Below are 17,189 nucleotides of genomic sequence, written 5' to 3'. Positions count from 1 at the left end.
AGAAAGTGTAGGCGTTTTAGTCGTCAGCATATAATAGAGGTACTGTCCAATTAACCAGGTATAGCTATTATTTTTAGATTGCGGAAATAATTGCCAGTCCGGGTGGAGTATATCCTGCAGTTGTATTGCGGATGGCGACGTTCTATTAATAAGAGCCAGTTTCATTCTCGTCCAGTTCCAGATTTGCGTTTGATCTCTGCAGTATAATATGTGTTGCAACGTTTCCACATGTCCACATGCGTCGCAAGTCGGTGTAGGCCGTAATTGGATCTTACACAATTTCTCTCCCGTGGGCATCACCTCGTTCACAACATCATACCACAAGGAACGTACTCGGGAACGAAGAAGAGGAGTGCTGATATTCATCCAAATTTGTCGCCAGTTCTTGCCAGGATACTTCATTTCAATAGAGTTATTATGTTGCCGATTCGTAAATACACTGTAAACAGCCGCAGCAGTGAATGCTTGCAGGTGTTGATGCACATAGCTGGACTCCACGTAATATCGGCGAATATGAACGAGCTCGGGATGGATAGGTCCAACATTTATCGGTGGCGTCATATCCGGTGGTCGTAACTGCTGGAATAGACGTGCCGTAAGACCTGTCTGACTACATCGTAAGATCCTTGATGTTCTAGCTAGAAAAATCGCTAAGCACTGTAATTCAACATCTTTAAGGGCTAGACCACCTTTATAGTGAGGTAAAGCGGTAGCCTTGAAAGCGACTTTAAAAATATTACCTCGCCAAACGTACCAGCCTGCAAGAGCTAAAATTCTGTTTGCAATATCGGTAGGAATAGGGAGAACAGCGGCAACATGGTAAATCTTGCTGAGAACATAATAATTGACGAAATGTGCTCTCTGAATCCTGTCTAAAGACCGCATATTGTGCTCTCGAATCAAAGCTCGAAGGACGTTGAGCTTCTGTTCCCAATTCACTCTCACCATTTCCCGTGGATTTGAAGTGAGAATCAAACCAAGGTGCTTGAGTTGGTTGGTTGCCTCTAACCAAACGGTGTTCGCAAAGCGAGCCTGCGGACCTAAATGCAAGACTTTGGATTTCCGTTCGTTAAGGCGTGCACCGCAGGCGCTGGCATACCGGTGTACAAGCCGTCGCACGGTATCGAACTCTTCGTCGTTGTTGATAAGGACGCTAATATCGTCCGCATAGGCATGACAGACGGTCTTTGTATTCAGCGTTTGAAGACCCGGTAAGGTGACGCAAAACGTCTTCAGTAGTGGCTCTATAGCAATGGCGAAAAGAGTCGTAGAAAGCGGGCACCCTTGTCGCAAACCTTGTTGAATGGGCACAGGGGCTGTTAACTGGCCGTTGAATTTCACGCGGGAAGACGTATTGCAGATACAGTTTCTTATTATCTGTACGAAATGCTGGTTGAAACCCAGTTTTTCCAGCGTTCTGAACAGAAATCCGTGGTTAGTCCTATCAAATGCCTTATCGAAGTCAAAAAAGACTATTGCCAACGTGGTCTTGCAAATCCAAGTCAAATATGCAATATCTCGGTATTCGCACAGGGCGTCTATCATTGATCGGCCAGTAACCACGTTCATGTGATATGAACCTAGAACTTTACGAAGGACTGGCTTGAGTCTGGCATTGATAATCCTAGTAAAGATTTTGAAATCTGTGTTGAGTAGGGTGATTGGTCGTAAGTTATTGAGTGAAGTCCCCGGTGACGGTTTGGAGACTAAGACTATCATGCCCTCAGTAAACTGCGATGGAAGAGCAGTATTCATTAACAATTCATTATACATGATAGTCAGTTCGTCGCCGAAAACATCCCAGTAACGAAGATAAAATTCAATCAGCAAACCGTCTAAGCCTGCAGCTTTCCCTTTCGCCGCAGACGTGATGATAGACTTCACTTCGAAGTTAGTTATGGTTGCCAGGAGCTGTGCGTGGTCGTCCGGATCCACCGATGCCGTAATGTTAGACAAAAATTCCTCTCCCGCCTCTACATCTGTGTCATGCAGTGAGTAAAGTTGCCGGAAATGATTCCGAATAAAAGTCTTAAGCTCGCCTTGCTCATCATAAACACGACCTTCGTCATCTGTCAGTTGAGTAATGATTTTTTGTCTCCCCCTTTTAGCTTCCCGTATGACGTGGTACAAGGACGCAGACTCATTAAAGGTGTCATCGGAAGAGCGTGCCCGGACTTGGGCTCCTGCCAGAGACTCACGAACCAAAGCGGTGATTTTGGCTTTGGTACGTTTAATGCGTAGGAGATTGCCAGGCAGTGCAGAGGAATCGTTATATAACTGGCGGAGAGCGGTAAAATAAAACTCCAACGTCTGTTTCTTCCAGTACGCCTTAGCCCTGGCAAACTGACAAATACATTTCTTTATGTGCGGCTTCACTAACTCCGTCCACCAATGAACACGCTCCCTATATCTTTGTCGTCGCTGGAGGCACCATTGCCACGTTGCAATAAGATCCTTCTTCAGGTCGCCGTCGTTCAACAGGGCGACGTTCAGTTGCCAGACGCCTCGACCCAAAAAGGTTTTCTGCGAGACATGCCGAAGCGTGATGTGATACGCACAGTGGTCGCTAAAATTAACAGGCCATATTTCACAATCTCTGGCAGCGCTTAAAATGTCTTTAGATACATAAAACCTATCCAGACGACTAGCGGAGGCAGCGGTAACATAAGTATATCCGGCGACCTGCGGGCGAAGTGAGCACCAGGTATCTTGTAAGGCCAGCCCATCAATTAAATCTCGCAACTCCAAACAAAAATTAAAATTCGGACACTGGTCTTCTCTGCGTACAACACAATTAAAATCGCCGCCCAATAAAATCCTCGAACAACCACAGGATAATAATGGTACAATTTCATCGCGATAAAAAACACTCCTATCCCTTCGGCCTGTAGATCCAGTCGGGGCGTAGATGTTGATCAAAAGCAAATCTTCGAATTGTACGACAATCCCTCTACCCGTTTCTAAAATCGCTCGAGGTCTGCAAGTGATGCCCGCTTTGTACAAAATTGCAGTCCCTGCCTCATCGCCGACATTGATGATGGCCTCATAGCCCGTGACATTCCCGACCTTGGGTGTGACGACTTCTTGTAAGAAAACGATATCTATATCGGCGGCGTACATATAGTCAGTCAAACATTTTAATTTGACATCAGATGTTATTCGATTTATATTAGCAGTTGCAATTTTGTAATCCCGCATAAGAAAGGGCAATACCATGTTAATGCGTATCGTCGGCCCAGGACGGCTGCTTGCTCGACCCCGGCGAGGGGGTGGTATCCATAAATGCATCGGGTCCAGAACTGTCGACATGCATCACCACATCGGTCTCCTCTGAATGCTGCACGACCTGTACTCCATCGTCTGTAACGATTCTCTCACATTCATCGGTCCGGAACTGCTTGATTGTACGTTGCAGTTTCTGTTCAAGAGTACGAGTTTCCTCGTCACTCTGCTTACGGACCGATTTCTTTTGTCGTCCTTTCTTCTGAGGACGGACGTCCTCAACGTGTTCGTTGATGTCGGGTTTCGCAGCGGTAAGAGTAGCACCCGCGGGAGACTGTTCGTTGCCGGAAACTGCGCTTAGCGGAGAAGACACTTCAAGGGGATGGGAAACTCGCGGCTGGTTACCAGAGTCCTCAGGTGGAAGACTCTCCGCAGATGGGTGCAGATGTTGATCGGGCAATCCTGGCGGAAGTTCCACACGGACCACGCCAGCATCAGAAGGGCGCGAATTTCCGGCCCCGTCGATTGCATAGTTTTCCACGTCAGAATCAACGGGCATTCGGCTCGCCGTAGCTATGTTTACATCAGCGGCGGTCACGTCAGGCACAACCTCAGCCGCGTGCAGCTGTGGCGCGCTAACGACAGACGGACCGACAAGGCTCTCGGCATACGTCGGCCTATTGCCATCCTGCCCTGCTGCAAGGGCATCGCGTTGTCGCAAAACACGACGCACTGGTTTAGCACGGGGACACGCGGCCTTCAGATGGTCCGTAGAGCCACAAAGTACACAAGTACGTGGTTGCCCCTCGTACATAACGAGTGCCCGGAAGCCTTGTATCACGACATTCGACGGGATATGCTTCGAGAGGTCAATTCGCGCTACCCTGACACCATTATCCACATTGAAGTGTTTAAGTCCACTCCACTGCTCTTGGTGAATGTCCAATACGTTCCCATACTGGGACAGACATTGCCGAATACGTGCAAGTACAATTTCAAATGGTAGGTTGAACACACGGACCGTGCGCAGACCTAACCCAGCATGGGTAACGACAACTTTACAAATTTCACCATCAGAATTAACGAACTCGGCAGTACCCTTAGTTAAGTCCATTACACGTAAACAAGGCTCGTCACTAACAAGTTTCACATAGACAGCATTCGCCAGGAAATCGTATGAAAATCCTAAAACATCCTCGTCTTTAAGACTCAATCTGTCGAAGAAGAAATCGACTAATTCGTGGACCTGTGGTCGGCTAAAACCGAACGGGAATTGGAAACGCAACGTGTAACGGCGTAACTGATCATCCATGGCAAAGGCCATGATGTACTTACAAGGCCCAACCAGCTGCAGGCGCCGCCAAACACGCGCGGAGCGAGCACTCCGGCACGTCTGCACACGGCCGCTGCTGCGGCGGAACTGATATCCATTAGGCCACAGAGGCTGACTGGCGTTAAGCTAGCGGTGTGCTCGCTCAAATCAACACTTGCCAGGTGTACCCTTCCTGATGCGCTACTCTACGTCTGCAGAGAGTCAGGACGTCGCATGAGCCTTTCCTGTGTGCCTGTACATACTCAGACGTATCGAAGTCCAGGCACCTACTTTCTGCTGGCAATTCTTGTACCTGCCGTCTTAGGCTATTCCCTTTCTGAACTCCACGTCCTGCACACAAGACAGTTAAGTGACTATTCATATGGGTCATAGTGTTTACCTACAAGGATTTTAAAATAGCTTTTCCTATCACAGCGCCATCACGCTTTGAAACACTTCCGCAGCTAACAGGTCGATTGATAATGGCCGTCGTTTCGTTTCAGGTTGTCAGTAAGTGCGTATTTTCATATCGTCGTCATACCTGTGATACCTGTAAGCACTCAGAAACGCAAACTTTCTCAACTATTACACCTGTATGTGGTGAGAGTGATTTCGCCCCAGTGAGTAAAACGTGTACATCTGGTGGGACTCGAACACACAATCCCCGGTTTAGGAGACCTATGCCTTATCCATTAGGCCACAGAGGCTGACTGGCATTAAGCTAGCGGTGTGCTCGCTCAAATCAACACTTGCCAGGTGTACCCTTCCTGATGCGCTACTCTACGTCTGCAGAGAGTCAGGACGTCGCATGAGCCTTTCCTGTGTGCCTGTACATACTCAGACGTATCGAAGTCCAGGCACCTACTTTCTGCTGGCAATTCTTGTACCTGCCGTCTTAGGCTATTCCCTTTCTGAACTCCAAGTCCTGCACACAAGGCAGTTAAGTGACTATTCATATGGGTCATAGTGTTTACCTACAAGGAATTTTAAAATAGCTTTTCCTATCACAGCGCCATCACGCTTTGAAACACTTCCGCAGCTAACAGGTCGATTGATAATGGCCGTCGTTTCGTTTCAGGTTGTCAGTAAGTGCGTATTTTCATATCGTCGTCATACCTGTGATACCTGTAAGCACTCAGAAACGCCAACTTTCTCAACTATTACACCTGTATGTGGTGAGAGTGATTATGCCCCAGTGAGTAAAACGTGTACCTCTGGTGGGACTCGAACCCACAATCCCCGGTTTAGGAGACCGATGCCTTATCCATTAGGCCACAGAGGCTGACTTGCGTTAAGCTAGCGGTGTGCTCGCTCAAATCAACACTTGCCAAGTGTACCCTTCCTGATGCGCTACTCTACGTCTGCAGAGAGTCAGGACGTCGCATGAGCCTTTCCTGTGTGCCTGTGCATACTCAGACGTATCGAAGTCCAGGCACCTACTTTCTGCTGGCAATTCTTGTACCTGCCGTCTTAGGCTATTCCCTTTCTGAACTCCAAGTCCTGCACACAAGACAGTTAAGTGACTATTCATATGGGTCATAGTGTTTACCTACAAGGAATTTTAAAATAGCTTTTCCTATCACAGCGCCATCACGCCTTGAAACACTTCCGCAGCTAACAGGTCGATTGATAATGGCCGTCGTTTCGTTTCAGGTTGTCAGTAAGTGCGTATTTTCATATCGTCGTCATACCTGTGATACCTGTAAGCACTCAGAAACGCCAACTTTCTCAACTATTACACCTGTATGTGGTGAGAGTGATTTTGCCCCAGTGAGTAAAACGTGTACCTCTGGTGGGACTCCAACCCAAAATCCCCGGTTTAGGAGACCGATGCCTTATCCATTAGGCCACAGAGGCTGACTGGCGTCAAGCTAGCGGTGTGCTCGCTCAAATCAACACTTGCCAGGTGTACCCTTCCTGATGCGCTACTCTACGTCTGCAGAGAGTCAGGACGTCGCATGAGCCTTTCCTGTGTGCCTGTACATACTCAGACGTATCGAAGTCCAGGCACCTACTTTCTGCTGGCAATTCTTGTACCTGCCGTCTTAGGCTATTCCCTTTCTGAACTCCAAGTCCTGCACACAAGACAGTTAAGTGACTATTCATATGGGTCATAGTGTTTACCTACAAGGAATTTTAAAATAGCTTTTCCTATCACAGCGCCATCACGCTTTGAAACACTTCCGCAGCTAACAGGTCGATTGATAATGGCCGTCGTTTCGTTTCAGGTTGTCAGTAAGTGCGTATTTTCATATCGTCGTCATACCTGTGATACCTGTAAGCACTCAGAAACGCCAACTTTCTCAACTATTACACCTGTATGTGGTGAGAGTGATTTTGCCCCAGTGAGTAAAACGTGTACCTCTGGTGGGACTCGAACCCACAATCCCCGGATTAGGAGACCGATGCCTTATCCATTAGGCCACAGAGGCTGACTGGCGTTAAGCTAGCGGTGTGCTCGCTCAAATCAACACTTGCCAGGTGTACCCTTCCTGATGCGCTACTCTACGTCTGCAGAGAGCCAGGACGTCGCATGAGCCTTTCCTGTGTGCCTGTACATACTCAGACGTATCGAAGTCCAGGCACCTACTTTCTGCTGGCAATTCTTGTACCTGCCGTCTTAGGCTATTCCCTTTCTGAACTCCAAGTCCTGCACACAAGACAGTTAAGTGACTATTCATATGGGTCATAGTGTTTACCTACAAGGAATTTTAAAATAGCTTTTCCTATCACAGCGCCATCACGCTTTGAAACACTTCCGCAGCTAACAGGTCGATTGATAATGGCCGTTGTTTCGTTTCAGGTTGTCAGTAAGTGCGTATTTTCATATCGTCGTCATACCTGTGATACCTGTAAGCACTCAGAAACGCCAACTTTCTCAACTATTACACCTGTATGTGGTGAGAGTGATTTTGCCCCAGTGAGTAAAACGTGTACCTCTGGTGGGACTCGAACCCACAATCCCCGGTTTAGGAGACCGATGCCTTATCCATTTTTTTTTTTTTTTTTTTTTTTTTTTTTTTTTCTATTAGGGCCTCCCATCTCCCCTTCTAGCCCTTCCATTCGCTCTCCTTCATGCGCCTTCTTCGGCGAGCTTCAGTGCCCCACTTTTGTTGTTGTTGTTGTTTTTAATGGGTTATGAAACTAAATTGCCTATTGAAGACAATGTTAGAAAATTGTAAATAGTAATCCGAATTGATTACGGTGAAAATAACTCTCTCTATAATACTATTGACTGCATTAACAGAACGCAAAATATTCTTCTATTAGAATTTAAACAAAAGTGAGAGAGAAGCAAAAATAAAAAGTAAGATAGGAAATTAAACTTCTTCAGTGATGCACGTCTTTTGCATGAGAATAGTTTTTCCTTACTAGTCTTGTGCTGTGGCATGACTCCTGTTACTTCGTGGGAAAACATGCTTTTTCGGGGTTCTGTTGAGGCCTTCACGGCTACCGTATCGGTCCCGGGGCACACGAAGTCCCCACCGTACTTCACCCTCAACAGCAATCCCCTACTTTCGCAGTCTGTCTTGTTCAGTCGATTTCATATTATTTAGGTATTAACCGATGCCTTGTTTCTGAAACAAAATTTGCATCATATTTCCGAACTTCTTTTTATGGTCTTTGTTCCGGTATATTTTGAAGTATTCGTCTTTCATATATTCTCGATATTCTCGTAGATTATCATTGCCTTTGTTGTTAACAACATAATTGACAAAATTTCCGAATAGCCACAAGATGACATTGTTTTTTTGTGGTGGAAAGGAAATTTCTTCTGGGAAGAGTATATCGTTTAATGTGATTTCTCTTCCATCGGTCCGTTTGAGAAAAGCGACTTGCAATACAATGTCATTCCAAATATTCTTGTATCCATTACAGATGAAGCGATGCTTTAAGGAGTCCAAATTGTGACATTTTGGGCACACATTGGTTGCTTGTAGTCCTATTGAATACAGTTTTTCATTGGTACTAATAATGTCGTTGACAACTTTGTACCATGACGCTTGCACTTCCGTAGTCAGTGTTTTGTTATTTATATTTGCCCATATTTGTTCCCAGTTTTTGTTTGGATATTTCAGCTCCATTTTATTTTGGTTTTCGCGTGATCGTAACTTCTCTACTATATATTTACTTGTCCTCTTATTTTTGTCTGTTAAAATGCATGTCAAGTAGCTTAATTCTACATAAAAATCCTTAATATGCTTCAGGTTGTAATTTATGTTGTGAACATCTACTGGCGGCTGCATGCTTCCGGGTTTGAGAAGGTCAAATAGAGCGGCAGTTATGCTGTTCGGCTGTGTTTCTATAAGTTTCAGCGTTCTTTTAATGAAGAGGGCAGTGTTTTTCCTCCGAAGGTCTGTCAGCCCTAGGCCTCCGTTGTCGGGTCTCGATGTAGTCGTTCCTACTGCTACTCTAAAAATATGGCCTTTCCATACGTATCGACAGATTGTGCTCATTATAGATTTCACTATGTCTGGAGGTGTGGGTAAGATCTGAGCGACATATGCAGCTTTCGAAAGAACTGCACAGTTGATTAGTTTAATTCTTTGCTTGATATTTAAGTCTCTCGTTTCATGCAGTATTAAGCTGCCTCTGATTTTTCCTAACACCTGTTTCCAATTAGCTGCCGTCGTTCTTAATGGGCAACTGTAAAAAGTTATGCCCAAAGCAGTGTGACGGTCCACCCTGCTTGCCCACGGTAGCTGCACATTGTCAAGACCATGTAAATTTAAAAAGGAACTTTTCGTTTCATTTATCCTCGCACCAGTTGCCGTGCAATAAAGCAATAACTTGTCTGTTAGTTGGGCACAGTCATCATCGCTCCTTACTAGAACCCCCACATCGTCAGCGTATGCATTTGTAACCGTCTTCAGCCCAGCTATTGTTATGCCTTCTAAGGTTGTGTTCAAAAGCCGTAAAAGGGGTTCCAGAGAAACCACATAAAACAACATGGACAAAGGACTTCCCTGAGGAACTCCACTAGATATCAATACTTCATTAGTATATTGTCCATTGATCGAGATTTTGGTTCGTATGCCTCTGACGATGTTCATTAAAACCGCTAAGTTGCCATCATTGATACCTATGTGTTTCAAGATGCTGAACAGATATCCGTAGTTGACTCTGTCAAATGCTTTAGCAAAATCAATGAAGGCAATGCCTCCATCCGCTGACGATGATGAGAAAATAGAAATAATGTCTCGATATTCACATACAGACTTAAAAATGGTACGTCGAGGGAGACACGTCTGGTGGCATCCAATGACTTTTCCTAAAATCGGTACCATTCGTTCTTTAATTACACGCGCAACTACCTTGTAATCTGAGTTCATCAGACTGATCGGCCTCATTTTAGTAATATCTTTCGTGTCCGTACTCCTTCCCTTTGGAAGTAGTACAGTTACACTTTCCTTGAAAGCAGCAGGAATTGCCTCTCCCCTCAAGACATCATTAACTACTTCCGTGAATTGGGAACCTATTAGGTGCCAAAAGGTCCTATAAAACTCCACAGGCAGGCCGTCTGGGCCTGGAGACTTACGTGAAGGTGAAGATTTGAGTATATCAAAAACCTCGTCATTCGTAATGTCTATCGTTAAACCTCTGTTCTCCTCCTCTGTAATGACTGCCTCTATTCCGGAGTTCTGTAAAAACTCTTGTACTGAGTTGTCGTCAGTAGCATTTCCAGAATATAATTGCTGAAAATATCTATGTGCTTCAGTTAAGATATCCCTTTGTTCTGTCAGGACTCTGTTATCTTCCGTTCTGAGGCTGGCAATAAAATTTCTTCTTGTGTTTTTTGTGTGTTGTATCAAGTGGTAGATGGAGGTATTTTCTGCCTCCACCGTCGTCCTAGTGTGTGATTTGACTTGTAATCCCTCCAAATGTACCCTCTTGATACTTATCATTTTGGCTTTAACGTTTTTAATATTGATAAAGACGTCTTGAGACATTGGTTGGTCGTAAAGGTCTCTTAAGCAAGAGTAGTAAAACTCCATTGTGTGTCTTGACCACATTGCCCTTTCCTTGGCGTAAGGTATCAGCGCTGCCCTTATCTTTTTCTTAGCGGCCATAGTCCACCATTCAATAGTTGTTCTATATTTAGTACGCATCCTTAACACAGACTGCCAAGTTTCTTGCATCTTGAAAGCTAGAGCGTTTTCAGAGAGGGTATTGATATTTAATTTCCATAGTGGGCGACCCCAATATGTCTTTTGCCTGGTTAATTTGATGCTGCACCTCACTCCGAGGTGGTCAGAGAAGGCAGCTGGTATCACCTCGATACTACTGACTTTAGTGCCTAAAGTGGGGGTGACATATATTCTGTCAATTCTGCTCTGTGTAGCACCAGTGATATATGTGAAGCGAACCAGCGTCGGATATTTTATTTCCCATGCGTCAAACCACTTCATGTTGGTGACCAAAGCCTGCAGTTCTTGCGAGAAGTTAAAAGTTGGTCGCTGATCCTTTTTATTTAAAACGCAATTAAAATCTCCACCAATGACAATTTCTGCAGGGTTTTCTTGGAGTAGAAATAAAATGTCACTTTTAAAAAAGGCTGCCCTCTCACGTCTCGCATTGTTGCCTGAAGGTGCGTATAGGTTTATGAAAGTGGTGTTAAAAATTTTGCAGCTAATTCCCCTCCCCGACTCTAAAAGGCACACGTTTGTCATCTCGATCCCTTCTTTAGCAAGGATGGCTGTTCCACACGCGTTTTCTGGAGCCACATTCAACACCTCTTTGTACCCTGAAACATACAAGTCTTTGACATTAACTTCCTGCAGGAAGGCGACATCTGTATCTGACTGATACAGAAAGTCCTTCAGTGCAGCTACCTTTGCGTGACTCTGAATTTTATTTATGTTTAAGGTGGTCACGTTATATGTATGTTCCACTGTGAGACGCTACGAGACAGTAGACAGAGGACACGGTATTGGAACCGCGTACAATAACTTCAGCTTAGATATATATAGTGTTATTTTATTTTACTTTTATTCCATTGACGGTTTTCCTTCTTTTTTCTTTTTTGTTTCTTTCTTCTTAGAGTTCGGTGTGACAATTTTTAATAAAAAAAGTCTTCCTCAAAATCCCCTTCCGCCCCCATTTCATCGGTCTGATCCTCCTTTTCGTCCGCCCAGTTAAATCGTGGCTCGGTGATGTCGTGTTCATGTCCTTGTCCAAGTCTGGTTTCATTGTCCATATCTGATGCCGTATTGTCATGCAAGGGTTCATATGTTCCGGGTGGCGTGTCAGCCCGTTCTGGTCCCGTGTTCCGATCCGAAGACTCGCCGACCACTTCCTTTTGTGTATCTTCGTCCTTCCTTTCGGTCTCCTGTATCTTCCTCAGCTGCTCTCTTAAAGGAGGGGCCAAATTCTCTGCAGCTTGATGTGCTCTGCGTCTCTTTTTATTTTTTGATGATTTCGGTGAAATCGTCGGTGAAACCTTTGGTGAACTTCCCGGCGACTCCATGGAAGGTCGAGGAGAAGTCACCTGTCCCGCCTTCGTGGTGGAAGATTTTTGAGCTCCGTTAATTTCGGAGTCGGCAGTTGCTGCTGTTTCTACGACGCGTGAGACGGGTGGTGTCATTGGTTCGTCTTCTTGCGCCCCTCCTTTTCTTTTGACGTTTCCTGAACCTGCCCGTGGTGTCCTATCATCTGTGTGGTTGTCAGTTTTCTGTTGTATCACTGCCTCTTTATGTCCATCTACTGTAGTTCCCTCTGGGATGTTGGCCTTTTCGTGTGTTACTACCGCTTCGCACTCTGCCATGTCTACATCAGGTATGATCGATGAAGTTGGTCGCTCGTTGGAAGAGTTGTCAGACTCAGAGGGCAAGCGCGGTGCGTCCTCAGTGACGTCATTACTGGCCAAATTCTGATTGTCATCGTTAGTCAACTCCGCGGTGCTTCCCGTTGCCGTGCGCGCGTCGGAAGGTCCCGCCTGCTCGGCCATATTCTGTTGATAGGGGGCCCGGCTAGCTGCCGTGGCAGCGTACGTCACTTGCATGCTAACAACTTGTCCTGGGACAGCCGCCTTGTTAGTCGGTAACTGAGGAACACGCCTTCTACTACACTCACTTCTGACGTGCCCTGGGGCGTTACATAACGCACAAGTCCGTGGCTGCCCATCATAAATTATGAGAGCGCGATGGCCACAAATATTCAAGTAAGATGGGATATGCCGTAAGAGCTCAATCTTAATCTGTCTAACTCCATTCAAAACCGGAAACATGTATTGCTCCGACCATTTTTCTGCAATATTAGATATAACCCTACCATAGGGCTGAAGAGCAGCATTGATTGCTCCGGCAGGGACCTCGAACGGCAGTTCGAAAACTCTCACTGTTCGAATACCTAGCCCAGCATGGGAAACAAGAACGTCACTAACGGTTCCGTCTGCATGATTAAATTTCATTTTGCCGCCACACTTGTCAACTATCGAGGAGCACAAGTCAGAGGAAATCAATTTCAAAAAGACAGAATTGGAAACAAAAGAAAGATGAACGCCAATAATTTCGTCTCCCGTGATCTTAACTGTTTCTGAAAGCAACCTTTTGATCTCAAAGGCCTTTGGTCTTTTACAGGTCCAATCAAAAGCGAATCTAACCGTATCTCTTCTTTCACAGTTAATTTCGTTCATTTTGTCATTTTATATCACTGAAAGATGCAAAGTAAACAAGGAGCTCTACTGACCTTCGTAACAGCCACACAGCCGCTGTTAACGCCAGCCCTCCTAGCGCTGCCGCCACACGTCCGTCCGGCTCGGGGGCCGAGCAGCGAATAAATTTTCACTTGTGGGAAGACTTGAACCAAGGACTTCTGACCTCTTCATTTGCAGCTGCTCACGCTACCACGAGACCACGGCGCTCCTACATCCATTAGGCCACAAAGGCTGACTGGCTTTAAGCTGGCGGTGTGCTCGCTCAAATCAACACTTGCCAAATGTACCCTTCCTGATGCGCTACTCTACGTCTGCAGAGAGTCAGGACGTCGCATGAGCCTTTCCTGTGTGCCTGTACATACTCAGACGTATCGAAGTCCAGGCACCTACTTTCTGCTGGCAATTCTTGTACCTGCCGTCTTAGGCTATTCCCTTTCTGAACTCCAAGTCCTGCACACAAGACAGTTAAGTGACTACTCATATGGGTCATAGTGTTTACCTACAAGTAATTTTAAAATAGCGTTTCCTTTCACAGCGCCATCACGCTTTGAAACACTTCCGCAGCTAAGAGGTCGATTGATAATGGCCGTCGTTTCGTTTCAGGTTGTCAGTAAGCGCGTATTTTCATATCGTCGTCACACCTGTGATACCTGTAAGCACTCAGAAACGCCAACTTTCTCAACTATTACGCCTGTATGTGGTGAGAGTGATTTTGCCCCAGTGAGTAAAACGTGTACCTCTGGTGGGACTCGAACCCACAATCCCCGGTTTAGGAGACCGATGCCTTATCCATTAGGCCACAGAGGCTGACTGGCTTTAAGCTGGCGGTGTGCTCGCTCAAATCAACACTTGCCAAGTGTACCCTTCCTGATGCGCTACTCTACGTCTGCAGAGAGTCAGGACGTCGCATGAGCCTTTCCTGTGTGCCTGTACATACTCAGACGTATCGAAGTCCAGGCACCTACTTTCTGCTGGCAATTCTTGTACCTGCCGTCTTAGGCTATTCCCTTTCTGAACTCCAAGTCCTGCACACAAGACAGTTAAGTGACTACTCATATGGGTCATAGTGTTTACCTACAAGTAATTTTAAAATAGCGTTTCCTTTCACAGCGCCATCACGCTTTGAAACACTTCCGCAGCTAAGAGGTCGATTGATAATGGCCGTCGTTTCGTTTCAGGTTGTCAGTAAGCGCGTATTTTCATATCGTCGTCACACCTGTGATACCTGTAAGCACTCAGAAACGCCAACTTTCTCAACTATTACGCCTGTATGTGGTGAGAGTGATTTTGCCCCAGTGAGTAAAACGTGTACCTCTGGTGGGACTCGAACCCACAATCCCCGGTTTAGGAGACCGATGCCTTATCCATTTTTTTTTTTTTTCTTTTTTTTTCCGGTGGCCCGACATGCAGTTTGTCCTGCTGCATGGCTTACTTTCAGAGACTCGCAAGTTTATCGTAGTGCTGGGTTGTCGCGAAAGTGAAAGGAGGGCCTGTCCGGGATTTGAACCCGGGACCTCTTGCACCCAAAGCAGGAATCATACCCCTTTTTTTTTTTTTTTTTTTTTATTAGTTCTCTGCCCCTTTTTTTTTCATGCCTTATCCATTTTTTTTTTATTTTTATCCTGCACCCGAAACAGGAATCATACCCCTTTTTTTTTTTTTTTCGCGTTAACCACTTTTTTTGTTTTTGTGTTAAACCATTTTAATGACCCAGTGCAGCTCGGTGGAGGCGCGTTGGGCAGGGGTCGAATCCTGAGGCCTGGCCATGACGTCTCCTCCTCCCTGCACTGAAACACAGTGGCACCAATACGTAGTAATTGTCCTTGGTTCGGAGTCTCATGATACTAATATGTGGACACGGGGCTTATTTATGCGTTGTCTATTCAAACAGGTAAAAGCTTGGCAGGAAGGCAAAATAACTAAGAGCTAGCGAGAATGTCTCCCCTCTCATGAAGGGAGATCAGTATCCCCCTATACCGGTGCCATTAATGCAACTGGCGCAGGAGCGAGCAATAGAAGTGGAAACTTAACCAATCCCCTGCTTTTCGAAAACAATACTGAGCATATTCGCAAAGTCCCTCTTAAGATGTGGGAAAGATTGTTGCGTCCAGTACTCATGAAGCATGTAACCAGTAAACGAAATAAAATCGGAAATACCATCACCATCAACCACCGCAAAAATGTAACGGCCAAGAAGCCACATAATGGTGTTGTTCTTTGTCCGGGGATAAAAAACCGTGTCCGGCCAGCAGAGAATATCAGTTGTAAAAGCTGATTCCGAGCTTCTGGTGAGTAACGCCAATTGTCGGCGCAGCCAGTACCACATGCGAAGACGGTCAGCGCAGGTAAATCGGTGTGGGAGTGTATCAATACAACCACACGTTTGACAAAGCGGAGTGACACTTAAACCTATACGATGAAGTCGTTCGTTCGTAGGAATCAGCTGATTAACTACCTTATACCATAGGGAGGCAACAGTTGCGGAATGAACGGGAAGAAGAAGACCTGTGCCATTTGTCAAGCAGTGTTCGCGTAGTAAAAACAGGACTACGTTGTAAGTGGAGATCCAGATAACTAATCTCAATGTAGAAGTCCCGAACATGCCGTAGCTTCGCATTTAGAGGCCCTAAGTTAATAGGCGGTGACAAGCTCGCAGGACGAACGACATGGAATAATCGCGAAGTAACAGTCGGGGACTCAGAAAATAAAAGATGGAGGGTGCGCTTAACATAAAGGGCAGCAGCCTTGACACGGACATCGGTGAACGACAAGCCGCCCTCAAGTCGCGGCTTCGTAAGAACATCACAACGTAATTTAAAAATGTGCCCCCGCCAAATATATCTGTTAATAAGCTGGACCATCTTTGCACCCTGCATTCTGGGAAGCGGAAACAACTGAGCAACGTAATATACTTTACATAAAACATAAGTGTCTAATACATGCTTTTTTTGCAGTATCGGTATCGAACGCCATGAGTGTTCGAATAAAACACCTTGAAGCTTGGAAATGGCCACTTGCCAATTTTTCGCAGCCATACGAAGAGGACACCGTTCAAGATAGATACCTAAATGTGTATGATGTTCAACAGCCGTAACCCACGGAACAACCACACGTTCAAAGCCCCGCAAATTCAGGAGTTTGCTTTTACGGGGGTTGAGACGAGAGCCGGAGGCCGCAGAAAATTTATCTAGTTCCATTTTCAACGGCGGCACTTCTGCGGTGGAACGAAGCAAAACAACCAAATCATCAGCATAAGCTGTTGCTGTCTGGGTAACCCCAGAGATCGTAAGACCACGAAGTGTCGAGTTGAGACGTGTGAGGAGTGGTTGAAGGGAGAGAGCATAAAGGGTCATGGATAAAGGGCTACCTTGCGGGACGCCACGTTTAATATCAATGACCTTCGTCAGCTGTCCATTAATGTCAATCTTAGCAGAGATGCCAGTCGTCATATTCTTAAGAACCAGCAGCGCCTTTTCATTAAAACCGAGTCGGCGCAGGAGAAGCTCTAAAAACGAATGGGACACACGATCAAAAGCCTTACTAAAATCAACAAATAAAAGCGCACAGGAAATATTGGTGACAGCGACAATCGACACAATATCACGATACCCCGCCAGAGGCGTCAAGATGGAGCGCCGCGGAAAGCAGCTTTGACAAGGAGTTATCACAGGTGTAAGCAAGAGGGAGAGACGTGCATTAACAGCCCTAGCAGCCGTCTTATAATCAAAATTTAAAAGGGTTAAAGGACGAAAGTCACTAGCTGTCTTCGAACCAGCAGATTTCGGTATCAGGACAACCGTACCTCTCTTGAAATCGGCTGGAATTGTGCCACCATTCAAAATTTCATTTACTATATCCGTAAAAACAGGCCCTATAATAGTCCAAAAGCGAACAAAAAACTCCTTAGGAAGGCCATCCGGACCAGGAGATTTGTGAGATGGTGAACAAGCAATGAAAGCTGAAATTTCGTCTGCAGTAAAAGGAGCTAAAAATTCCATA

At 45.7% G+C, this 17,189-nt stretch overlaps 3 non-coding genes across 3 annotated transcripts; all 3 read right to left on the bottom strand.

The window, feature by feature from the left end:
* Window positions 1–5,743: 5,743 nt before the first annotated feature.
* On the bottom strand, window positions 5,744–5,816 carry Trnar-ccu. The gene has a single exon. It is a non-coding gene; the product is annotated as a tRNA-Arg (tRNA).
* A 1,077-nt stretch (window positions 5,817–6,893) lies between these two features.
* Window positions 6,894–6,966, bottom strand: Trnar-ccu. The gene has a single exon. It is a non-coding gene; the product is annotated as a tRNA-Arg (tRNA).
* Window positions 6,967–13,924: 6,958 nt separating this feature from the next.
* Window positions 13,925–13,997, bottom strand: Trnar-ccu. Its single transcript has one exon. It is a non-coding gene; the product is annotated as a tRNA-Arg (tRNA).
* Between the last annotated feature and the right edge of the window lie 3,192 nt (window positions 13,998–17,189).

The sequence above is a fragment of the Schistocerca piceifrons genome, chromosome 1, assembly GCF_021461385.2.
Source record: "Schistocerca piceifrons isolate TAMUIC-IGC-003096 chromosome 1, iqSchPice1.1, whole genome shotgun sequence".
Classification (NCBI taxonomy): Eukaryota; Metazoa; Arthropoda; class Insecta; order Orthoptera; family Acrididae; genus Schistocerca; species Schistocerca piceifrons.
Note: the sequence above shows the minus strand (reverse complement) of the source record. Positions and strands in the feature narration are given on the sequence as shown.